The sequence below is a fragment of the Xenopus tropicalis genome, chromosome 3, assembly GCF_000004195.4.
Source record: "Xenopus tropicalis strain Nigerian chromosome 3, UCB_Xtro_10.0, whole genome shotgun sequence".
NCBI lineage: Eukaryota > Metazoa > Chordata > Amphibia > Anura > Pipidae > Xenopus > Xenopus tropicalis.
In genome coordinates, this window is record NC_030679.2 from 137,461,720 (window position 1) to 137,482,746 (window position 21,027).

The window sequence follows — 21,027 nt, forward strand, 5'->3', positions numbered from 1 at the left end:
CTGCCCTACCCTGCCTGTGTGTGCCATACTCTGCCTGCCCTACCCTTCCTGTGTGTGCCATACCCTCCCTGACCTATGCTGCCTGTGTGTGCCATACTCTACCTGCCCTATGCTGGCTGTATGTGCCATACTCTGCCTAGAGTACTTGAGGTCTGAGGTGTGTTAATCTCAGTACTGATACCATTTAATGCTTACTCAAAGGTAAGCCATCAAAGCAGCCAGACAGGTGGGGGGCCACACATGCGGCCCGCGGGCCGCCAGTTGGTCAGGACTGTTCTAGGCCAATATTCCTCAATTTGATCATTAACCTTCTGTGAGGTACAGTATCAAACGCTTTAGCAAAGTCCAAGTAGATGACATCAACTGCCATTCCAGCATCGAGGTTCCTGCTCACCTCCTCATAAAAGGCGACTAAATTAGTCTGGCAAGATCTGTTACGCATAAAACCATGCTGGCACAATCTAATAGTATTGTCAACTGCAATGAATTCAAGTACCCTATCCCTTATTACCCCTTCCAGAAGCTTTCCTACTACTGATGTCAGACTAACAGGCCTATAGTTTTCAGGCTGAGAACGGGATCCCTTTTTAAATAACGGCACCACATTAGCAATCCGCCAGTCTCCGGTCCGGTTCGAGCGGCAACAGTCGCCCTGAGGCCGCTTTTGCCCAGCGCTTTCTCAAAACTGCCCTGCAAAGAGGTCTTTGTCATCCCCAAGGCGGCGCAGGGTTTCCATGCTCTTTAGAGTGTTGGAACTCTTGCGGGGTTAATGGCCAGAACTGAGACTTTGCCCCATTCAGTTCTTTCAGCGAGTGAAGAAAAGTTTGAGCCTGGTCACCCTCGCCCTAGAGTCACGTGCATATAGATGCACACACGCATAAACACCTCTCTAAGCATATAGGACATGTAGGCTTCATGACTTGCTGACTTTTGAAGCTCTGGTTTTTCTGCCAACATGTGAGCAACTTCTTTCATTTCTGTACTTGATTTGAAACTCTGTATTTGGTGATGGGGTGGGGCGTAACCTCCTTTCTTACAGGAAAGCACCTAGACGGCTGAGCACGCATATGGCGAAAGTAACCAAGATGTAAAAGAGCCAGCTGTGCTCCAGGCGAGGCTTGAACTCACAAACTCGGCATTGCCCAACAGTTACTGCCATATAAGTACCACGCGCTAACCGATTGCGCCACTGGAGCCCTGGAGCCCTGGAGCCTGCCCTGCCTTTAGGGGCCAGGACATTGTTTGAAGGGCAGCATGGCACAAATGTAGGTTTGGTAAAGCAGCTGGGCCCAGAGCCAGGCAGCAGGCCCCCAGCGCAGGCTCGTTGGTCTAGGGGTATGATTCTCGCTTTGGGTGCGAGAGGTCCCGGGTTCAAATCCCGGACGAGCCCAGGCTTTTAGAATGAGGCGGCCAACGCAGAGCGGCGTCGGCCTTCCGCCTAACCAGGCTGAATGTGTTGCCGAGGGCATGGAAACCCGAGGATCGCTAATGGTCAACAGAGGCAAGGACCAGGGCAGCTTATATGACCTGGCCTTGCCTTCGCTGGTGGAGTCCTTTGAAATCCTCATGAAAGGAAAGCTGCGCCAGAAGAGCTTTGGTATCGGTACAGAGCCAAAAGCCCCTCTTTTGGAGGTAGCTGAACAGGCGCTTGGCGTATTTGGAGAGCAGCGCGTCATCGGAGAGAAATGGCCAAGCTATTAGGGACCTGCGTGAGACCCATAACGGCATGCTCGGGAAAGCAGACTTTTTGAGAATAAGGCCCGAAGGCCATTTCAGCCGTTAGCGACAAACGCCAGAGGGACGTGGGGTCGCAAAGCCCACCGCTGGCTCGTTGGTCTAGGGGTATGATTCTCGCTTAGGGTGCGAGAGGTCCCGGGTTCAAATCCCGGACGAGCCCTTGCTTTTGCAACCATAGCGCCACGCGGTTCCGGCTTGTCCGCGGAGGCCGTCTGCTGGCAGCTTGGAAGCCATAGCAGTCGCGTCAGTGCTTCCTCCGGTACGGTTCGAGCGGCAACAGTCGCCCTGAGGCCGCTTTTGCCCAGCGCTTTCTCAAAACTGCCCTGGCAAAGAGGTCTTTGTCATCCCCAAGGCGGCGCAGGGTTTCCATGCTCTTTAGAGTGTTGGAACTCTTGCGGGGTTAATGGCCAGAACTGAGACTTTGCCCCATTCAGTTCTTTCAGCGAGTGAAGAAAAGTTTGAGCCTGGTCACCCTCGCCCTAGAGTCACGTGCATATAGATGCACACACGCATAAACACCTCTCTAAGCATATAGGACATGTAGGCTTCATGACTTGCTGACTTTTGAAGCTCTGGTTTTTCTGCCAACATGTGAGCAACTTCTTTCATTTCTGTACTTGATTTGAAACTCTGTATTTGGTGATGGGGTGGGGCGTAACCTCCTTTCTTACAGGAAAGCACCTAGACGGCTGAGCACGCATATGGCGAAAGTAACCAAGATGTAAAAGAGCCAGCTGTGCTCCAGGTGAGGCTTGAACTCACAACCTCGGCATTGCCCAACAGTTACTGCCATATAAGTACCGCGCGCTAACCGATTGCGCCACTGGAGCCCTGGAGCCTGCCCTGCCTTTAGGGGCCAGGACATTGTTTGAAGGGCAGCATGGCACAAATGTAGGTTTGGTAAAGCAGCTGGGCCCAGAGCCAGGCAGCAGGCCCCCAGCGCAGGCTCGTTGGTCTAGGGGTATGATTCTCGCTTTGGGTGCGAGAGGTCCCGGGTTCAAATCCCGGGCGAGCCCAGGCTTTTAGAATGAGGCGGCCACCGCAGAGCGGCGTCGGCCTTCCGCCTAACCAGGCTGAATGTGTTGCCGAGGGCATGGAAACCCGAGGATCGCTAATGGTCAACAGAGGCAAGGACCAGGGCAGCTTATATGACCTGGCCTTGCCTTCGCTGGTGGAGTCCTTTGAAATCCTCATGAAAGGAAAGCTGCGCCAGAAGAGCTTTGGTATCGGTACAGAGCCAAAGCCCCTCTTTTGGAGGTAGCTGAACAGGCGCTTGGCGTATTTGGAGAGCAGCGCGTCATCGGAGAGAAATGGCCAAGCTATTAGGGACCTGCGTGAGACCCATAACGGCATGCTCGGGAAAGCAGACTTTTTGAGAATAAGGCCCGAAGGCCATTTCAGCCGTTAGCGACAAACGCCAGAGGGACGTGGGGTCGCAAAGCCCACCGCTGGCTCGTTGGTCTAGGGGTATGATTCTCGCTTAGGGTGCGAGAGGTCCCGGGTTCAAATCCCGGACGAGCCCTTGCTTTTGCAACCATAGCGCCACGCGGTTCCGGCTTGTCCGCGGAGGCCGTCTGCTGGCAGCTTGGAAGCCATAGCAGTCGCGTCAGTGCTTCCTCCGGTACGGTTCGAGCGGCAACAGTCGCCCTGAGGCCGCTTTTGCCCAGCGCTTTCTCAAAACTGCCCTGCAAAGAGGTCTTTGTCATCCCCAAGGCGGCGCAGGGTTTCCATGCTCTTTAGAGTGTTGGAACTCTTGCGGGGTTAATGGCCAGAACTGAGACTTTGCCCCATTCAGTTCTTTCAGCGAGTGAAGAAAAGTTTGAGCCTGGTCACCCTCGCCCTAGAGTCACGTGCATATAGATGCACACACGCATAAACACCTCTCTAAGCATATAGGACATGTAGGCTTCATGACTTGCTGACTTTTGAAGCTCTGGTTTTTCTGCCAACATGTGAGCAACTTCTTTCATTTCTGTACTTGATTTGAAACTCTGTATTTGGTGATGGGGTGGGGCGTAACCTCCTTTCTTACAGGAAAGCACCTAGACGGCTGAGCACGCATATGGCGAAAGTAACCAAGATGTAAAAGAGCCAGCTGTGCTCCAGGTGAGGCTTGAACTCACAACCTCGGCATTGCCCAACAGTTACTGCCATATAAGTACCGCGCGCTAACCGATTGCGCCACTGGAGCCCTGGAGCCTGCCCTGCCTTTAGGGGCCAGGACATTGTTTGAAGGGCAGCATGGCACAAATGTAGGTTTGGTAAAGCAGCTGGGCCCAGAGCCAGGCAGCAGGCCCCCAGCGCAGGCTCGTTGGTCTAGGGGTATGATTCTCGCTTTGGGTGCGAGAGGTCCCGGGTTCAAATCCCGGACGAGCCCAGGCTTTTAGAATGAGGCGGCCACCGCAGAGCGGCGTCGGCCTTCCGCCTAACCAGGCTGAATGTGTTGCCGAGGGCATGGAAACCCGAGGATCGCTAATGGTCAACAGAGGCAAGGACCAGGGCAGCTTATATGACCTGGCCTTGCCTTCGCTGGTGGAGTCCTTTGAAATCCTCATGAAAGGAAAGCTGCGCCAGAAGAGCTTTGGTATCGGTACAGAGCCAAAAGCCCCTCTTTTGGAGGTAGCTGAACAGGCGCTTGGCGTATTTGGAGAGCAGCGCGTCATCGGAGAGAAATGGCCAAGCTATTAGGGACCTGCGTGAGACCCATAACGGCATGCTCGGGAAAGCAGACTTTTTGAGAATAAGGCCCGAAGGCCATTTCAGCCGTTAGCGACAAACGCCAGAGGGACGTGGGGTCGCAAAGCCCACCGCTGGCTCGTTGGTCTAGGGGTATGATTCTCGCTTAGGGTGCGAGAGGTCCCGGGTTCAAATCCCGGACGAGCCCTTGCTTTTGCAACCATAGCGCCACGCGGTTCCGGCTTGTCCGCGGAGGCCGTCTGCTGGCAGCTTGGAAGCCATAGCAGTCGCGTCAGTGCTTCCTCCGGTACGGTTCGAGCGGCAACAGTCGCCCTGAGGCCGCTTTTGCCCAGCGCTTTCTCAAAACTGCCCTGCAAAGAGGTCTTTGTCATCCCCAAGGCGGCGCAGGGTTTCCATGCTCTTTAGAGTGTTGGAACTCTTGCGGGGTTAATGGCCAGAACTGAGACTTTGCCCCATTCAGTTCTTTCAGCGAGTGAAGAAAAGTTTGAGCCTGGTCACCCTCGCCCTAGAGTCACGTGCATATAGATGCACACACGCATAAACACCTCTCTAAGCATATAGGACATGTAGGCTTCATGACTTGCTGACTTTTGAAGCTCTGGTTTTTCTGCCAACATGTGAGCAACTTCTTTCATTTCTGTACTTGATTTGAAACTCTGTATTTGGTGATGGGGTGGGGCGTAACCTCCTTTCTTACAGGAAAGCACCTAGACGGCTGAGCACGCATATGGCGAAAGTAACCAAGATGTAAAAGAGCCAGCTGTGCTCCAGGTGAGGCTTGAACTCACAACCTCGGCATTGCCCAACAGTTACTGCCATATAAGTACCGCGCGCTAACCGATTGCGCCACTGGAGCCCTGGAGCCTGCCCTGCCTTTAGGGGCCAGGACATTGTTTGAAGGGCAGCATGGCACAAATGTAGGTTTGGTAAAGCAGCTGGGCCCAGAGCCAGGCAGCAGGCCCCCAGCGCAGGCTCGTTGGTCTAGGGGTATGATTCTCGCTTTGGGTGCGAGAGGTCCCGGGTTCAAATCCCGGACGAGCCCAGGCTTTTAGAATGAGGCGGCCACCGCAGAGCGGCGTCGGCCTTCCGCCTAACCAGGCTGAATGTGTTGCCGAGGGCATGGAAACCCGAGGATCGCTAATGGTCAACAGAGGCAAGGACCAGGGCAGCTTATATGACCTGGCCTTGCCTTCGCTGGTGGAGTCCTTTGAAATCCTCATGAAAGGAAAGCTGCGCCAGAAGAGCTTTGGTATCGGTACAGAGCCAAAAGCCCCTCTTTTGGAGGTAGCTGAACAGGCGCTTGGCGTATTTGGAGAGCAGCGCGTCATCGGAGAGAAATGGCCAAGCTATTAGGGACCTGCGTGAGACCCATAACGGCATGCTCGGGAAAGCAGACTTTTTGAGAATAAGGCCCGAAGGCCATTTCAGCCGTTAGCGACAAACGCCAGAGGGACGTGGGGTCGCAAAGCCCACCGCTGGCTCGTTGGTCTAGGGGTATGATTCTCGCTTAGGGTGCGAGAGGTCCCGGGTTCAAATCCCGGACGAGCCCTTGCTTTTGCAACCATAGCGCCACGCGGTTCCGGCTTGTCCGCGGAGGCCGTCTGCTGGCAGCTTGGAAGCCATAGCAGTCGCGTCAGTGCTTCCTCCGGTACGGTTCGAGCGGCAACAGTCGCCCTGAGGCCGCTTTTGCCCAGCGCTTTCTCAAAACTGCCCTGCAAAGAGGTCTTTGTCATCCCCAAGGCGGCGCAGGGTTTCCATGCTCTTTAGAGTGTTGGAACTCTTGCGGGGTTAATGGCCAGAACTGAGACTTTGCCCCATTCAGTTCTTTCAGCGAGTGAAGAAAAGTTTGAGCCTGGTCACCCTCGCCCTAGAGTCACGTGCATATAGATGCACACACGCATAAACACCTCTCTAAGCATATAGGACATGTAGGCTTCATGACTTGCTGACTTTTGAAGCTCTGGTTTTTCTGCCAACATGTGAGCAACTTCTTTCATTTCTGTACTTGATTTGAAACTCTGTATTTGGTGATGGGGTGGGGCGTAACCTCCTTTCTTACAGGAAAGCACCTAGACGGCTGAGCACGCATATGGCGAAAGTAACCAAGATGTAAAAGAGCCAGCTGTGCTCCAGGTGAGGCTTGAACTCACAACCTCGGCATTGCCCAACAGTTACTGCCATATAAGTACCGCGCGCTAACCGATTGCGCCACTGGAGCCCTGGAGCCTGCCCTGCCTTTAGGGGCCAGGACATTGTTTGAAGGGCAGCATGGCACAAATGTAGGTTTGGTAAAGCAGCTGGGCCCAGAGCCAGGCAGCAGGCCCCCAGCGCAGGCTCGTTGGTCTAGGGGTATGATTCTCGCTTTGGGTGCGAGAGGTCCCGGGTTCAAATCCCGGACGAGCCCAGGCTTTTAGAATGAGGCGGCCACCGCAGAGCGGCGTCGGCCTTCCGCCTAACCAGGCTGAATGTGTTGCCGAGGGCATGGAAACCCGAGGATCGCTAATGGTCAACAGAGGCAAGGACCAGGGCAGCTTATATGACCTGGCCTTGCCTTCGCTGGTGGAGTCCTTTGAAATCCTCATGAAAGGAAAGCTGCGCCAGAAGAGCTTTGGTATCGGTACAGAGCCAAAAGCCCCTCTTTTGGAGGTAGCTGAACAGGCGCTTGGCGTATTTGGAGAGCAGCGCGTCATCGGAGAGAAATGGCCAAGCTATTAGGGACCTGCGTGAGACCCATAACGGCATGCTCGGGAAAGCAGACTTTTTGAGAATAAGGCCCGAAGGCCATTTCAGCCGTTAGCGACAAACGCCAGAGGGACGTGGGGTCGCAAAGCCCACCGCTGGCTCGTTGGTCTAGGGGTATGATTCTCGCTTAGGGTGCGAGAGGTCCCGGGTTCAAATCCCGGACGAGCCCTTGCTTTTGCAACCATAGCGCCACGCGGTTCCGGCTTGTCCGCGGAGGCCGTCTGCTGGCAGCTTGGAAGCCATAGCAGTCGCGTCAGTGCTTCCTCCGGTACGGTTCGAGCGGCAACAGTCGCCCTGAGGCCGCTTTTGCCCAGCGCTTTCTCAAAACTGCCCTGCAAAGAGGTCTTTGTCATCCCCAAGGCGGCGCAGGGTTTCCATGCTCTTTAGAGTGTTGGAACTCTTGCGGGGTTAATGGCCAGAACTGAGACTTTGCCCCATTCAGTTCTTTCAGCGAGTGAAGAAAAGTTTGAGCCTGGTCACCCTCGCCCTAGAGTCACGTGCATATAGATGCACACACGCATAAACACCTCTCTAAGCATATAGGACATGTAGGCTTCATGACTTGCTGACTTTTGAAGCTCTGGTTTTTCTGCCAACATGTGAGCAACTTCTTTCATTTCTGTACTTGATTTGAAACTCTGTATTTGGTGATGGGGTGGGGCGTAACCTCCTTTCTTACAGGAAAGCACCTAGACGGCTGAGCACGCATATGGCGAAAGTAACCAAGATGTAAAAGAGCCAGCTGTGCTCCAGGTGAGGCTTGAACTCACAACCTCGGCATTGCCCAACAGTTACTGCCATATAAGTACCGCGCGCTAACCGATTGCGCCACTGGAGCCCTGGAGCCTGCCCTGCCTTTAGGGGCCAGGACATTGTTTGAAGGGCAGCATGGCACAAATGTAGGTTTGGTAAAGCAGCTGGGCCCAGAGCCAGGCAGCAGGCCCCCAGCGCCAGGCAGCAGGCCCCCAGCGCAGGCTCGTTGGTCTAGGGGTATGATTCTCGCTTTGGGTGCGAGAGGTCCCGGGTTCAAATCCCGGACGAGCCCAGGCTTTTAGAATGAGGCGGCCACCGCAGAGCGGCGTCGGCCTTCCGCCTAACCAGGCTGAATGTGTTGCCGAGGGCATGGAAACCCGAGGATCGCTAATGGTCAACAGAGGCAAGGACCAGGGCAGCTTATATGACCTGGCCTTGCCTTCGCTGGTGGAGTCCTTTGAAATCCTCATGAAAGGAAAGCTGCGCCAGAAGAGCTTTGGTATCGGTACAGAGCCAAAAGCCCCTCTTTTGGAGGTAGCTGAACAGGCGCTTGGCGTATTTGGAGAGCAGCGCGTCATCGGAGAGAAATGGCCAAGCTATTAGGGACCTGCGTGAGACCCATAACGGCATGCTCGGGAAAGCAGACTTTTTGAGAATAAGGCCCGAAGGCCATTTCAGCCGTTAGCGACAAACGCCAGAGGGACGTGGGGTCGCAAAGCCCACCGCTGGCTCGTTGGTCTAGGGGTATGATTCTCGCTTAGGGTGCGAGAGGTCCCGGGTTCAAATCCCGGACGAGCCCTTGCTTTTGCAACCATAGCGCCACGCGGTTCCGGCTTGTCCGCGGAGGCCGTCTGCTGGCAGCTTGGAAGCCATAGCAGTCGCGTCAGTGCTTCCTCCGGTACGGTTCGAGCGGCAACAGTCGCCCTGAGGCCGCTTTTGCCCAGCGCTTTCTCAAAACTGCCCTGCAAAGAGGTCTTTGTCATCCCCAAGGCGGCGCAGGGTTTCCATGCTCTTTAGAGTGTTGGAACTCTTGCGGGGTTAATGGCCAGAACTGAGACTTTGCCCCATTCAGTTCTTTCAGCGAGTGAAGAAAAGTTTGAGCCTGGTCACCCTCGCCCTAGAGTCACGTGCATATAGATGCACACACGCATAAACACCTCTCTAAGCATATAGGACATGTAGGCTTCATGACTTGCTGACTTTTGAAGCTCTGGTTTTTCTGCCAACATGTGAGCAACTTCTTTCATTTCTGTACTTGATTTGAAACTCTGTATTTGGTGATGGGGTGGGGCGTAACCTCCTTTCTTACAGGAAAGCACCTAGACGGCTGAGCACGCATATGGCGAAAGTAACCAAGATGTAAAAGAGCCAGCTGTGCTCCAGGTGAGGCTTGAACTCACAACCTCGGCATTGCCCAACAGTTACTGCCATATAAGTACCGCGCGCTAACCGATTGCGCCACTGGAGCCCTGAGCCTGCCCTGCCTTTAGGGGCCAGGACATTGTTTGAAGGGCAGCATGGCACAAATGTAGGTTTGGTAAAGCAGCTGGGCCCAGAGCCAGGCAGCAGGCCCCCAGCGCAGGCTCGTTGGTCTAGGGGTATGATTCTCGCTTTGGGTGCGAGAGGTCCCGGGTTCAAATCCCGGACGAGCCCAGGCTTTTAGAATGAGGCGGCCACCGCAGAGCGGCGTCGGCCTTCCGCCTAACCAGGCTGAATGTGTTGCCGAGGGCATGGAAACCCGAGGATCGCTAATGGTCAACAGAGGCAAGGACCAGGGCAGCTTATATGACCTGGCCTTGCCTTCGCTGGTGGAGTCCTTTGAAATCCTCATGAAAGGAAAGCTGCGCCAGAAGAGCTTTGGTATCGGTACAGAGCCAAAAGCCCCTCTTTTGGAGGTAGCTGAACAGGCGCTTGGCGTATTTGGAGAGCAGCGCGTCATCGGAGAGAAATGGCCAAGCTATTAGGGACCTGCGTGAGACCCATAACGGCATGCTCGGGAAAGCAGACTTTTTGAGAATAAGGCCCGAAGGCCATTTCAGCCGTTAGCGACAAACGCCAGAGGGACGTGGGGTCGCAAAGCCCACCGCTGGCTCGTTGGTCTAGGGGTATGATTCTCGCTTAGGGTGCGAGAGGTCCCGGGTTCAAATCCCGGACGAGCCCTTGCTTTTGCAACCATAGCGCCACGCGGTTCCGGCTTGTCCGCGGAGGCCGTCTGCTGGCAGCTTGGAAGCCATAGCAGTCGCGTCAGTGCTTCCTCCGGTACGGTTCGAGCGGCAACAGTCGCCCTGAGGCCGCTTTTGCCCAGCGCTTTCTCAAAACTGCCCTGCAAAGAGGTCTTTGTCATCCCCAAGGCGGCGCAGGGTTTCCATGCTCTTTAGAGTGTTGGAACTCTTGCGGGGTTAATGGCCAGAACTGAGACTTTGCCCCATTCAGTTCTTTCAGCGAGTGAAGAAAAGTTTGAGCCTGGTCACCCTCGCCCTAGAGTCACGTGCATATAGATGCACACACGCATAAACACCTCTCTAAGCATATAGGACATGTAGGCTTCATGACTTGCTGACTTTTGAAGCTCTGGTTTTTCTGCCAACATGTGAGCAACTTCTTTCATTTCTGTACTTGATTTGAAACTCTGTATTTGGTGATGGGGTGGGGCGTAACCTCCTTTCTTACAGGAAAGCACCTAGACGGCTGAGCACGCATATGGCGAAAGTAACCAAGATGTAAAAGAGCCAGCTGTGCTCCAGGTGAGGCTTGAACTCACAACCTCGGCATTGCCCAACAGTTACTGCCATATAAGTACCGCGCGCTAACCGATTGCGCCACTGGAGCCCTGGAGCCTGCCCTGCCTTTAGGGGCCAGGACATTGTTTGAAGGGCAGCATGGCACAAATGTAGGTTTGGTAAAGCAGCTGGGCCCAGAGCCAGGCAGCAGGCCCCCAGCGCAGGCTCGTTGGTCTAGGGGTATGATTCTCGCTTTGGGTGCGAGAGGTCCCGGGTTCAAATCCCGGACGAGCCCAGGCTTTTAGAATGAGGCGGCCACCGCAGAGCGGCGTCGGCCTTCCGCCTAACCAGGCTGAATGTGTTGCCGAGGGCATGGAAACCCGAGGATCGCTAATGGTCAACAGAGGCAAGGACCAGGGCAGCTTATATGACCTGGCCTTGCCTTCGCTGGTGGAGTCCTTTGAAATCCTCATGAAAGGAAAGCTGCGCCAGAAGAGCTTTGGTATCGGTACAGAGCCAAAAGCCCCTCTTTTGGAGGTAGCTGAACAGGCGCTTGGCGTATTTGGAGAGCAGCGCGTCATCGGAGAGAAATGGCCAAGCTATTAGGGACCTGCGTGAGACCCATAACGGCATGCTCGGGAAAGCAGACTTTTTGAGAATAAGGCCCGAAGGCCATTTCAGCCGTTAGCGACAAACGCCAGAGGGACGTGGGGTCGCAAAGCCCACCGCTGGCTCGTTGGTCTAGGGGTATGATTCTCGCTTAGGGTGCGAGAGGTCCCGGGTTCAAATCCCGGACGAGCCCTTGCTTTTGCAACCATAGCGCCACGCGGTTCCGGCTTGTCCGCGGAGGCCGTCTGCTGGCAGCTTGGAAGCCATAGCAGTCGCGTCAGTGCTTCCTCCGGTACGGTTCGAGCGGCAACAGTCGCCCTGAGGCCGCTTTTGCCCAGCGCTTTCTCAAAACTGCCCTGCAAAGAGGTCTTTGTCATCCCCAAGGCGGCGCAGGGTTTCCATGCTCTTTAGAGTGTTGGAACTCTTGCGGGGTTAATGGCCAGAACTGAGACTTTGCCCCATTCAGTTCTTTCAGCGAGTGAAGAAAAGTTTGAGCCTGGTCACCCTCGCCCTAGAGTCACGTGCATATAGATGCACACACGCATAAACACCTCTCTAAGCATATAGGACATGTAGGCTTCATGACTTGCTGACTTTTGAAGCTCTGGTTTTTCTGCCAACATGTGAGCAACTTCTTTCATTTCTGTACTTGATTTGAAACTCTGTATTTGGTGATGGGGTGGGGCGTAACCTCCTTTCTTACAGGAAAGCACCTAGACGGCTGAGCACGCATATGGCGAAAGTAACCAAGATGTAAAAGAGCCAGCTGTGCTCCAGGTGAGGCTTGAACTCACAACCTCGGCATTGCCCAACAGTTACTGCCATATAAGTACCGCGCGCTAACCGATTGCGCCACTGGAGCCCTGGAGCCTGCCCTGCCTTTAGGGGCCAGGACATTGTTTGAAGGGCAGCATGGCACAAATGTAGGTTTGGTAAAGCAGCTGGGCCCAGAGCCAGGCAGCAGGCCCCCAGCGCAGGCTCGTTGGTCTAGGGGTATGATTCTCGCTTTGGGTGCGAGAGGTCCCGGGTTCAAATCCCGGACGAGCCCAGGCTTTTAGAATGAGGCGGCCACCGCAGAGCGGCGTCGGCCTTCCGCCTAACCAGGCTGAATGTGTTGCCGAGGGCATGGAAACCCGAGGATCGCTAATGGTCAACAGAGGCAAGGACCAGGGCAGCTTATATGACCTGGCCTTGCCTTCGCTGGTGGAGTCCTTTGAAATCCTCATGAAAGGAAAGCTGCGCCAGAAGAGCTTTGGTATCGGTACAGAGCCAAAAGCCCCTCTTTTGGAGGTAGCTGAACAGGCGCTTGGCGTATTTGGAGAGCAGCGCGTCATCGGAGAGAAATGGCCAAGCTATTAGGGACCTGCGTGAGACCCATAACGGCATGCTCGGGAAAGCAGACTTTTTGAGAATAAGGCCCGAAGGCCATTTCAGCCGTTAGCGACAAACGCCAGAGGGACGTGGGGTCGCAAAGCCCACCGCTGGCTCGTTGGTCTAGGGGTATGATTCTCGCTTAGGGTGCGAGAGGTCCCGGGTTCAAATCCCGGACGAGCCCTTGCTTTTGCAACCATAGCGCCACGCGGTTCCGGCTTGTCCGCGGAGGCCGTCTGCTGGCAGCTTGGAAGCCATAGCAGTCGCGTCAGTGCTTCCTCCGGTACGGTTCGAGCGGCAACAGTCGCCCTGAGGCCGCTTTTGCCCAGCGCTTTCTCAAAACTGCCCTGCAAAGAGGTCTTTGTCATCCCCAAGGCGGCGCAGGGTTTCCATGCTCTTTAGAGTGTTGGAACTCTTGCGGGGTTAATGGCCAGAACTGAGACTTTGCCCCATTCAGTTCTTTCAGCGAGTGAAGAAAAGTTTGAGCCTGGTCACCCTCGCCCTAGAGTCACGTGCATATAGATGCACACACGCATAAACACCTCTCTAAGCATATAGGACATGTAGGCTTCATGACTTGCTGACTTTTGAAGCTCTGGTTTTTCTGCCAACATGTGAGCAACTTCTTTCATTTCTGTACTTGATTTGAAACTCTGTATTTGGTGATGGGGTGGGGCGTAACCTCCTTTCTTACAGGAAAGCACCTAGACGGCTGAGCACGCATATGGCGAAAGTAACCAAGATGTAAAAGAGCCAGCTGTGCTCCAGGTGAGGCTTGAACTCACAACCTCGGCATTGCCCAACAGTTACTGCCATATAAGTACCGCGCGCTAACCGATTGCGCCACTGGAGCCCTGGAGCCTGCCCTGCCTTTAGGGGCCAGGACATTGTTTGAAGGGCAGCATGGCACAAATGTAGGTTTGGTAAAGCAGCTGGGCCCAGAGCCAGGCAGCAGGCCCCCAGCGCAGGCTCGTTGGTCTAGGGGTATGATTCTCGCTTTGGGTGCGAGAGGTCCCGGGTTCAAATCCCGGACGAGCCCAGGCTTTTAGAATGAGGCGGCCACCGCAGAGCGGCGTCGGCCTTCCGCCTAACCAGGCTGAATGTGTTGCCGAGGGCATGGAAACCCGAGGATCGCTAATGGTCAACAGAGGCAAGGACCAGGGCAGCTTATATGACCTGGCCTTGCCTTCGCTGGTGGAGTCCTTTGAAATCCTCATGAAAGGAAAGCTGCGCCAGAAGAGCTTTGGTATCGGTACAGAGCCAAAAGCCCCTCTTTTGGAGGTAGCTGAACAGGCGCTTGGCGTATTTGGAGAGCAGCGCGTCATCGGAGAGAAATGGCCAAGCTATTAGGGACCTGCGTGAGACCCATAACGGCATGCTCGGGAAAGCAGACTTTTTGAGAATAAGGCCCGAAGGCCATTTCAGCCGTTAGCGACAAACGCCAGAGGGACGTGGGGTCGCAAAGCCCACCGCTGGCTCGTTGGTCTAGGGGTATGATTCTCGCTTAGGGTGCGAGAGGTCCCGGGTTCAAATCCCGGACGAGCCCTTGCTTTTGCAACCATAGCGCCACGCGGTTCCGGCTTGTCCGCGGAGGCCGTCTGCTGGCAGCTTGGAAGCCATAGCAGTCGCGTCAGTGCTTCCTCCGGTACGGTTCGAGCGGCAACAGTCGCCCTGAGGCCGCTTTTGCCCAGCGCTTTCTCAAAACTGCCCTGCAAAGAGGTCTTTGTCATCCCCAAGGCGGCGCAGGGTTTCCATGCTCTTTAGAGTGTTGGAACTCTTGCGGGGTTAATGGCCAGAACTGAGACTTTGCCCCATTCAGTTCTTTCAGCGAGTGAAGAAAAGTTTGAGCCTGGTCACCCTCGCCCTAGAGTCACGTGCATATAGATGCACACACGCATAAACACCTCTCTAAGCATATAGGACATGTAGGCTTCATGACTTGCTGACTTTTGAAGCTCTGGTTTTTCTGCCAACATGTGAGCAACTTCTTTCATTTCTGTACTTGATTTGAAACTCTGTATTTGGTGATGGGGTGGGGCGTAACCTCCTTTCTTACAGGAAAGCACCTAGACGGCTGAGCACGCATATGGCGAAAGTAACCAAGATGTAAAAGAGCCAGCTGTGCTCCAGGTGAGGCTTGAACTCACAACCTCGGCATTGCCCAACAGTTACTGCCATATAAGTACCGCGCGCTAACCGATTGCGCCACTGGAGCCCTGGAGCCTGCCCTGCCTTTAGGGGCCAGGACATTGTTTGAAGGGCAGCATGGCACAAATGTAGGTTTGGTAAAGCAGCTGGGCCCAGAGCCAGGCAGCAGGCCCCCAGCGCAGGCTCGTTGGTCTAGGGGTATGATTCTCGCTTTGGGTGCGAGAGGTCCCGGGTTCAAATCCCGGACGAGCCCAGGCTTTTAGAATGAGGCGGCCACCGCAGAGCGGCGTCGGCCTTCCGCCTAACCAGGCTGAATGTGTTGCCGAGGGCATGGAAACCCGAGGATCGCTAATGGTCAACAGAGGCAAGGACCAGGGCAGCTTATATGACCTGGCCTTGCCTTCGCTGGTGGAGTCCTTTGAAATCCTCATGAAAGGAAAGCTGCGCCAGAAGAGCTTTGGTATCGGTACAGAGCCAAAAGCCCCTCTTTTGGAGGTAGCTGAACAGGCGCTTGGCGTATTTGGAGAGCAGCGCGTCATCGGAGAGAAATGGCCAAGCTATTAGGGACCTGCGTGAGACCCATAACGGCATGCTCGGGAAAGCAGACTTTTTGAGAATAAGGCCCGAAGGCCATTTCAGCCGTTAGCGACAAACGCCAGAGGGACGTGGGGTCGCAAAGCCCACCGCTGGCTCGTTGGTCTAGGGGTATGATTCTCGCTTAGGGTGCGAGAGGTCCCGGGTTCAAATCCCGGACGAGCCCTTGCTTTTGCAACCATAGCGCCACGCGGTTCCGGCTTGTCCGCGGAGGCCGTCTGCTGGCAGCTTGGAAGCCATAGCAGTCGCGTCAGTGCTTCCTCCGGTACGGTTCGAGCGGCAACAGTCGCCCTGAGGCCGCTTTTGCCCAGCGCTTTCTCAAAACTGCCCTGCAAAGAGGTCTTTGTCATCCCCAAGGCGGCGCAGGGTTTCCATGCTCTTTAGAGTGTTGGAACTCTTGCGGGGTTAATGGCCAGAACTGAGACTTTGCCCCATTCAGTTCTTTCAGCGAGTGAAGAAAAGTTTGAGCCTGGTCACCCTCGCCCTAGAGTCACGTGCATATAGATGCACACACGCATAAACACCTCTCTAAGCATATAGGACATGTAGGCTTCATGACTTGCTGACTTTTGAAGCTCTGGTTTTTCTGCCAACATGTGAGCAACTTCTTTCATTTCTGTACTTGATTTGAAACTCTGTATTTGGTGATGGGGTGGGGCGTAACCTCCTTTCTTACAGGAAAGCACCTAGACGGCTGAGCACGCATATGGCGAAAGTAACCAAGATGTAAAAGAGCCAGCTGTGCTCCAGGTGAGGCTTGAACTCACAACCTCGGCATTGCCCAACAGTTACTGCCATATAAGTACCGCGCGCTAACCGATTGCGCCACTGGAGCCCTGGAGCCTGCCCTGCCTTTAGGGGCCAGGACATTGTTTGAAGGGCAGCATGGCACAAATGTAGGTTTGGTAAAGCAGCTGGGCCCAGAGCCAGGCAGCAGGCCCCCAGCGCAGGCTCGTTGGTCTAGGGGTATGATTCTCGCTTTGGGTGCGAGAGGTCCCGGGTTCAAATCCCGGACGAGCCCAGGCTTTTAGAATGAGGCGGCCACCGCAGAGCGGCGTCGGCCTTCCGCCTAACCAGGCTGAATGTGTTGCCGAGGGCATGGAAACCCGAGGATCGCTAATGGTCAACAGAGGCAAGGACCAGGGCAGCTTATATGACCTGGCCTTGCCTTCGCTGGTGGAGTCCTTTGAAATCCTCATGAAAGGAAAGCTGCGCCAGAAGAGCTTTGGTATCGGTACAGAGCCAAAAGCCCCTCTTTTGGAGGTAGCTGAACAGGCGCTTGGCGTATTTGGAGAGCAGCGCGTCATCGGAGAGAAATGGCCAAGCTATTAGGGACCTGCGTGAGACCCATAACGGCATGCTCGGGAAAGCAGACTTTTTGAGAATAAGGCCCGAAGGCCATTTCAGCCGTTAGCGACAAACGCCAGAGGGACGTGGGGTCGCAAAGCCCACCGCTGGCTCGTTGGTCTAGGGGTATGATTCTCGCTTAGGGTGCGAGAGGTCCCGGGTTCAAATCCCGGACGAGCCCTTGCTTTTGCAACCATAGCGCCACGCGGTTCCGGCTTGTCCGCGGAGGCCGTCTGCTGGCAGCTTGGAAGCCATAGCAGTCGCGTCAGTGCTTCCTCCGGTACGGTTCGAGCGGCAACAGTCGCCCTGAGGCCGCTTTTGCCCAGCGCTTTCTCAAAACTGCCCTGCAAAGAGGTCTTTGTCATCCCCAAGGCGGCGCAGGGTTTCCATGCTCTTTAGAGTGTTGGAACTCTTGCGGGGTTAATGGCCAGAACTGAGACTTTGCCCCATTCAGTTCTTTCAGCGAGTGAAGAAAAGTTTGAGCCTGGTCACCCTCGCCCTAGAGTCACGTGCATATAGATGCACACACGCATAAACACCTCTCTAAGCATATAGGACATGTAGGCTTCATGACTTGCTGACTTTTGAAGCTCTGGTTTTTCTGCCAACATGTGAGCAACTTCTTTCATTTCTGTACTTGATTTGAAACTCTGTATTTGGTGATGGGGTGGGGCGTAACCTCCTTTCTTACAGGAAAGCACCTAGACGGCTGAGCACGCATATGGCGAAAGTAACCAAGATGTAAAAGAGCCAGCTGTGCTCCAGGTGAGGCTTGAACTCACAACCTCGGCATTGCCCAACAGTTACTGCCATATAAGTACCGCGCGCTAACCGATTGCGCCACTGGAGCCCTGGAGCCTGCCCTGCCTTTAGGGGCCAGGACATTGTTTGAAGGGCAGCATGGCACAAATGTAGGTTTGGTAAAGCAGCTGGGCCCAGAGCCAGGCAGCAGGCCCCCAGCGCAGGCTCGTTGGTCTAGGGGTATGATTCTCGCTTTGGGTGCGAGAGGTCCCGGGTTCAAATCCCGGACGAGCCCAGGCTTTTAGAATGAGGCGGCCACCGCAGAGCGGCGTCGGCCTTCCGCCTAACCAGGCTGAATGTGTTGCCGAGGGCATGGAAACCCGAGGATCGCTAATGGTCAACAGAGGCAAGGACCAGGGCAGCTTATATGACCTGGCCTTGCCTTCGCTGGTGGAGTCCTTTGAAATCCTCATGAAAGGAAAGCTGCGCCAGAAGAGCTTTGGTATCGGTACAGAGCCAAAAGCCCCTCTTTTGGAGGTAGCTGAACAGGCGCTTGGCGTATTTGGAGAGCAGCGCGTCATCGGAGAGAAATGGCCAAGCTATTAGGGACCTGCGTGAGACCCATAACGGCATGCTCGGGAAAGCAGACTTTTTGAGAATAAGGCCCGAAGGCCATTTCAGCCGTTAGCGACAAACGCCAGAGGGACGTGGGGTCGCAAAGCCCACCGCTGGCTCGTTGGTCTAGGGGTATGATTCTCGCTTAGGGTGCGAGAGGTCCCGGGTTCAAATCCCGGACGAGCCCTTGCTTTTGCAACCATAGCGCCACGCGGTTCCGGCTTGTCCGCGGAGGCCGTCTGCTGGCAGCTTGGAAGCCATAGCAGTCGCGTCAGTGCTTCCTCCGGTACGGTTCGAGCGGCAACAGTCGCCCTGAGGCCGCTTTTGCCCAGCGCTTTCTCAAAACTGCCCTGCAAAGAGGTCTTTGTCATCCCCAAGGCGGCGCAGGGTTTCCATGCTCTTTAGAGTGTTGGAACTCTTGCGGGGTTAATGGCCAGAACTGAGACTTTGCCCCATTCAGTTCTTTCAGCGAGTGAAGAAAAGTTTGAGCCTGGTCACCCTCGCCCTAGAGTCACGTGCATATAGATGCACACACGCATAAACACCTCTCTAAGCATATAGGACATGTAGGCTTCATGACTTGCTGACTTTTGAAGCTCTGGTTTTTCTGCCAACATGTGAGCAACTTCTTTCATTTCTGTACTTGATTTGAAACTCTGTATTTGGTGATGGGGTGGGGCGTAACCTCCTTTCTTACAGGAAAGCACCTAGACGGCTGAGCACGCATATGGCGAAAGTAACCAAGATGTAAAAGAGCCAGCTGTGCTCCAGGTGAGGCTTGAACTCACAACCTCGGCATTGCCCAACAGTTACTGCCATATAAGTACCGCGCGCTAACCGATTGCGCCACTGGAGCCCTGGAGCCTGCCCTGCCTTTAGGGGCCAGGACATTGTTTGAAGGGCAGCATGGCACAAATGTAGGTTTGGTAAAGCAGCTGGGCCCAGAGCCAGGCAGCAGGCCCCCAGCGCAGGCTCGTTGGTCTAGGGGTATGATTCTCGCTTTGGGTGCGAGAGGTCCCGGGTTCAAATCCCGGACGAGCCCAGGCTTTTAGAATGAGGCGGCCACCGCAGAGCGGCGTCGGCCTTCCGCCTAACCAGGCTGAATGTGTTGCCGAGGGCATGGAAACCCGAGGATCGCTAATGGTCAACAGAGGCAAGGACCAGGGCAGCTTATATGACCTGGCCTTGCCTTCGCTGGTGGAGTCCTTTGAAATCCTCATGAAAGGAAAGCTGCGCCAGAAGAGCTTTGGTATCGGTACAGAGCCAAAAGCCCCTCTTTTGGAGGTAGCTGAACAGGCGCTTGGCGTATTTGGAGAGCAGCGCGTCATCGGAGAGAAATGGCCAAGCTATTAGGGACCTGCGTGAGACCCATAACGGCATGCTCGGGAAAGCAGACTTTTTGAGAATAAGGCCCGAAGGCCATTTCAGCCGTTAGCGACAAACGCCAGAGGGACGTGGGGTCGCAAAGCCCACCGCTGGCTCGTTGGTCTAGGGGTATGATTCTCGCTTAGGGTGCGAGAGGTCCCGGGTTCAAATCCCGGACGAGCCCTTGCTTTTGCAACCATAGCGCCACGCGGTTCCGGCTTGTCCGCGGAGGCCGTCTGCTGGCAGCTTGGAAGCCATAGCAGTCGCGTCAGTGCTTCCTCCGGTACGGTTCGAGCGGCAACAGTCGCCCTGAGGCCGCTTTTGCCCAGCGCTTTCTCAAAACTGCCCTGCAAAGAGGTCTTTGTCATCCCCAAGGCGGCGCAGGGTTTCCATGCTCTTTAGAGTGTTGGAACTCTTGCGGGGTTAATGGCCAGAACTGAGACTTTGCCCCATTCAGTTCTTTCAGCGAGTGAAGAAAAGTTTGAGCCTGGTCACCCTCGCCCTAGAGTCACGTGCATATAGATGCACACACGCATAAACACCTCTCTAAGCATATAGGACATGTAGGCTTCATGACTTGCTGACTTTTGAAGCTCTGGTTTTTCTGCCAACATGTGAGCAACTTCTTTCATTTCTGTACTTGATTTGAAACTCTGTATTTGGTGATGGGGTGGGGCGTAACCTCCTTTCTTACAGGAAAGCACCTAGACGGCTGAGCACGCATATGGCGAAAGTAACCAAGATGTAAAAGAGCCAGCTGTGCTCCAGGTGAGGCTTGAACTCACAACCTCGGCATTGCCCAACAGTTACTGCCATATAAGTACCGCGCGCTAACCGATTGCGCCACTGGAGCCCTGGAGCCTGCCCTGCCTTTAGGGGCCAGGACATTGTTTGAAGGGCAGCATGGCACAAATGTAGGTTTGGTAAAGCAGCTGGGCCCAGAGCCAGGCAGCAGGCCCCCAGCGCAGGCTCGTTGGTCTAGGGGTATGATTCTCGCTTTGGGTGCGAGAGGTCCCGGGTTCAAATCCCGGACGAGCCCAGGCTTTTAGAATGAGGCGGCCACCGCAGAGCGGCGTCGGCCTTCCGCCTAACCAGGCTGAATGTGTTGCCGAGGGCATGGAAACCCGAGGATCGCTAATGGTCAACAGAGGCAAGGACCAGGGCAGCTTATATGACCTGGCCTTGCCTTCGCTGGTGGAGTCCTTTGAAATCCTCATGAAAGGAAAGCTGCGCCAGAAGAGCTTTGGTATCGGTACAGAGCCAAAAGCCCCTCTTTTGGAGGTAGCTGAACAGGCGCTTGGCGTATTTGGAGAGCAGCGCGTCATCGGAGAGAAATGGCCAAGCTATTAGGGACCTGCGTGAGACCCATAACGGCATGCTCGGGAAAGCAGACTTTTTGAGAATAAGGCCCGAAGGCCATTTCAGCCGTTAGCGACAAACGCCAGAGGGACGTGGGGTCGCAAAGCCCACCGCTGGCTCGTTGGTCTAGGGGTATGATTCTCGCTTAGGGTGCGAGAGGTCCCGGGTTCAAATCCCGGACGAGCCCTTGCTTTTGCAACCATAGCGCCACGCGGTTCCGGCTTGTCCG

General features: G+C 55.0%; 44 non-coding genes across 44 annotated transcripts; 30 read left to right on the forward strand and 14 right to left on the reverse strand.

Annotated features, from left to right (window-relative positions):
* The first annotated feature begins 1,318 nt into the window (after positions 1–1,318).
* Positions 1,319–1,390, forward strand: trnap-ugg. The gene has a single exon. It is a non-coding gene; the product is annotated as a tRNA-Pro (tRNA).
* Positions 1,391–1,825: 435 nt separating this feature from the next.
* On the forward strand, positions 1,826–1,897 carry trnap-agg. Its single transcript has one exon. It is a non-coding gene; the product is annotated as a tRNA-Pro (tRNA).
* A 577-nt stretch (positions 1,898–2,474) lies between these two features.
* Positions 2,475–2,567, reverse strand: trnai-uau. Its single transcript is given in 2 exon segments — positions 2,475–2,510; positions 2,530–2,567. It is a non-coding gene; the product is annotated as a tRNA-Ile (tRNA).
* A 114-nt stretch (positions 2,568–2,681) lies between these two features.
* trnap-ugg lies at positions 2,682–2,753 on the forward strand. The gene has a single exon. It is a non-coding gene; the product is annotated as a tRNA-Pro (tRNA).
* A 434-nt stretch (positions 2,754–3,187) lies between these two features.
* Positions 3,188–3,259, forward strand: trnap-agg. Its single transcript has one exon. It is a non-coding gene; the product is annotated as a tRNA-Pro (tRNA).
* Positions 3,260–3,835: 576 nt separating this feature from the next.
* On the reverse strand, positions 3,836–3,928 carry trnai-uau. The gene is given in 2 exon segments: positions 3,836–3,871; positions 3,891–3,928. It is a non-coding gene; the product is annotated as a tRNA-Ile (tRNA).
* A 114-nt stretch (positions 3,929–4,042) lies between these two features.
* Positions 4,043–4,114, forward strand: trnap-ugg. The gene has a single exon. It is a non-coding gene; the product is annotated as a tRNA-Pro (tRNA).
* A 435-nt stretch (positions 4,115–4,549) lies between these two features.
* On the forward strand, positions 4,550–4,621 carry trnap-agg. The gene has a single exon. It is a non-coding gene; the product is annotated as a tRNA-Pro (tRNA).
* Positions 4,622–5,197: 576 nt separating this feature from the next.
* On the reverse strand, positions 5,198–5,290 carry trnai-uau. The gene is given in 2 exon segments: positions 5,198–5,233; positions 5,253–5,290. It is a non-coding gene; the product is annotated as a tRNA-Ile (tRNA).
* A 114-nt stretch (positions 5,291–5,404) lies between these two features.
* Positions 5,405–5,476, forward strand: trnap-ugg. The gene has a single exon. It is a non-coding gene; the product is annotated as a tRNA-Pro (tRNA).
* A 435-nt stretch (positions 5,477–5,911) lies between these two features.
* Positions 5,912–5,983, forward strand: trnap-agg. The gene has a single exon. It is a non-coding gene; the product is annotated as a tRNA-Pro (tRNA).
* A 576-nt stretch (positions 5,984–6,559) lies between these two features.
* trnai-uau lies at positions 6,560–6,652 on the reverse strand. Its single transcript is given in 2 exon segments — positions 6,560–6,595; positions 6,615–6,652. It is a non-coding gene; the product is annotated as a tRNA-Ile (tRNA).
* Positions 6,653–6,766: 114 nt separating this feature from the next.
* Positions 6,767–6,838, forward strand: trnap-ugg. The gene has a single exon. It is a non-coding gene; the product is annotated as a tRNA-Pro (tRNA).
* Positions 6,839–7,273: 435 nt separating this feature from the next.
* On the forward strand, positions 7,274–7,345 carry trnap-agg. The gene has a single exon. It is a non-coding gene; the product is annotated as a tRNA-Pro (tRNA).
* A 576-nt stretch (positions 7,346–7,921) lies between these two features.
* On the reverse strand, positions 7,922–8,014 carry trnai-uau. Its single transcript is given in 2 exon segments — positions 7,922–7,957; positions 7,977–8,014. It is a non-coding gene; the product is annotated as a tRNA-Ile (tRNA).
* A 135-nt stretch (positions 8,015–8,149) lies between these two features.
* trnap-ugg lies at positions 8,150–8,221 on the forward strand. The gene has a single exon. It is a non-coding gene; the product is annotated as a tRNA-Pro (tRNA).
* Positions 8,222–8,656: 435 nt separating this feature from the next.
* Positions 8,657–8,728, forward strand: trnap-agg. Its single transcript has one exon. It is a non-coding gene; the product is annotated as a tRNA-Pro (tRNA).
* A 576-nt stretch (positions 8,729–9,304) lies between these two features.
* Positions 9,305–9,397, reverse strand: trnai-uau. The gene is given in 2 exon segments: positions 9,305–9,340; positions 9,360–9,397. It is a non-coding gene; the product is annotated as a tRNA-Ile (tRNA).
* Positions 9,398–9,510: 113 nt separating this feature from the next.
* On the forward strand, positions 9,511–9,582 carry trnap-ugg. Its single transcript has one exon. It is a non-coding gene; the product is annotated as a tRNA-Pro (tRNA).
* Positions 9,583–10,017: 435 nt separating this feature from the next.
* On the forward strand, positions 10,018–10,089 carry trnap-agg. Its single transcript has one exon. It is a non-coding gene; the product is annotated as a tRNA-Pro (tRNA).
* A 576-nt stretch (positions 10,090–10,665) lies between these two features.
* Positions 10,666–10,758, reverse strand: trnai-uau. Its single transcript is given in 2 exon segments — positions 10,666–10,701; positions 10,721–10,758. It is a non-coding gene; the product is annotated as a tRNA-Ile (tRNA).
* A 114-nt stretch (positions 10,759–10,872) lies between these two features.
* trnap-ugg lies at positions 10,873–10,944 on the forward strand. The gene has a single exon. It is a non-coding gene; the product is annotated as a tRNA-Pro (tRNA).
* A 435-nt stretch (positions 10,945–11,379) lies between these two features.
* trnap-agg lies at positions 11,380–11,451 on the forward strand. The gene has a single exon. It is a non-coding gene; the product is annotated as a tRNA-Pro (tRNA).
* Positions 11,452–12,027: 576 nt separating this feature from the next.
* trnai-uau lies at positions 12,028–12,120 on the reverse strand. Its single transcript is given in 2 exon segments — positions 12,028–12,063; positions 12,083–12,120. It is a non-coding gene; the product is annotated as a tRNA-Ile (tRNA).
* Positions 12,121–12,234: 114 nt separating this feature from the next.
* Positions 12,235–12,306, forward strand: trnap-ugg. Its single transcript has one exon. It is a non-coding gene; the product is annotated as a tRNA-Pro (tRNA).
* A 435-nt stretch (positions 12,307–12,741) lies between these two features.
* trnap-agg lies at positions 12,742–12,813 on the forward strand. Its single transcript has one exon. It is a non-coding gene; the product is annotated as a tRNA-Pro (tRNA).
* Positions 12,814–13,389: 576 nt separating this feature from the next.
* Positions 13,390–13,482, reverse strand: trnai-uau. The gene is given in 2 exon segments: positions 13,390–13,425; positions 13,445–13,482. It is a non-coding gene; the product is annotated as a tRNA-Ile (tRNA).
* Positions 13,483–13,596: 114 nt separating this feature from the next.
* On the forward strand, positions 13,597–13,668 carry trnap-ugg. The gene has a single exon. It is a non-coding gene; the product is annotated as a tRNA-Pro (tRNA).
* Positions 13,669–14,103: 435 nt separating this feature from the next.
* trnap-agg lies at positions 14,104–14,175 on the forward strand. The gene has a single exon. It is a non-coding gene; the product is annotated as a tRNA-Pro (tRNA).
* Positions 14,176–14,751: 576 nt separating this feature from the next.
* Positions 14,752–14,844, reverse strand: trnai-uau. Its single transcript is given in 2 exon segments — positions 14,752–14,787; positions 14,807–14,844. It is a non-coding gene; the product is annotated as a tRNA-Ile (tRNA).
* A 114-nt stretch (positions 14,845–14,958) lies between these two features.
* On the forward strand, positions 14,959–15,030 carry trnap-ugg. The gene has a single exon. It is a non-coding gene; the product is annotated as a tRNA-Pro (tRNA).
* Positions 15,031–15,465: 435 nt separating this feature from the next.
* trnap-agg lies at positions 15,466–15,537 on the forward strand. The gene has a single exon. It is a non-coding gene; the product is annotated as a tRNA-Pro (tRNA).
* A 576-nt stretch (positions 15,538–16,113) lies between these two features.
* trnai-uau lies at positions 16,114–16,206 on the reverse strand. The gene is given in 2 exon segments: positions 16,114–16,149; positions 16,169–16,206. It is a non-coding gene; the product is annotated as a tRNA-Ile (tRNA).
* A 114-nt stretch (positions 16,207–16,320) lies between these two features.
* trnap-ugg lies at positions 16,321–16,392 on the forward strand. Its single transcript has one exon. It is a non-coding gene; the product is annotated as a tRNA-Pro (tRNA).
* A 435-nt stretch (positions 16,393–16,827) lies between these two features.
* trnap-agg lies at positions 16,828–16,899 on the forward strand. The gene has a single exon. It is a non-coding gene; the product is annotated as a tRNA-Pro (tRNA).
* Positions 16,900–17,475: 576 nt separating this feature from the next.
* Positions 17,476–17,568, reverse strand: trnai-uau. The gene is given in 2 exon segments: positions 17,476–17,511; positions 17,531–17,568. It is a non-coding gene; the product is annotated as a tRNA-Ile (tRNA).
* Positions 17,569–17,682: 114 nt separating this feature from the next.
* On the forward strand, positions 17,683–17,754 carry trnap-ugg. Its single transcript has one exon. It is a non-coding gene; the product is annotated as a tRNA-Pro (tRNA).
* Positions 17,755–18,189: 435 nt separating this feature from the next.
* Positions 18,190–18,261, forward strand: trnap-agg. The gene has a single exon. It is a non-coding gene; the product is annotated as a tRNA-Pro (tRNA).
* A 576-nt stretch (positions 18,262–18,837) lies between these two features.
* On the reverse strand, positions 18,838–18,930 carry trnai-uau. The gene is given in 2 exon segments: positions 18,838–18,873; positions 18,893–18,930. It is a non-coding gene; the product is annotated as a tRNA-Ile (tRNA).
* Positions 18,931–19,044: 114 nt separating this feature from the next.
* trnap-ugg lies at positions 19,045–19,116 on the forward strand. Its single transcript has one exon. It is a non-coding gene; the product is annotated as a tRNA-Pro (tRNA).
* A 435-nt stretch (positions 19,117–19,551) lies between these two features.
* On the forward strand, positions 19,552–19,623 carry trnap-agg. Its single transcript has one exon. It is a non-coding gene; the product is annotated as a tRNA-Pro (tRNA).
* A 576-nt stretch (positions 19,624–20,199) lies between these two features.
* On the reverse strand, positions 20,200–20,292 carry trnai-uau. Its single transcript is given in 2 exon segments — positions 20,200–20,235; positions 20,255–20,292. It is a non-coding gene; the product is annotated as a tRNA-Ile (tRNA).
* A 114-nt stretch (positions 20,293–20,406) lies between these two features.
* Positions 20,407–20,478, forward strand: trnap-ugg. Its single transcript has one exon. It is a non-coding gene; the product is annotated as a tRNA-Pro (tRNA).
* A 435-nt stretch (positions 20,479–20,913) lies between these two features.
* On the forward strand, positions 20,914–20,985 carry trnap-agg. Its single transcript has one exon. It is a non-coding gene; the product is annotated as a tRNA-Pro (tRNA).
* The last annotated feature ends 42 nt before the right edge of the window (positions 20,986–21,027 follow it).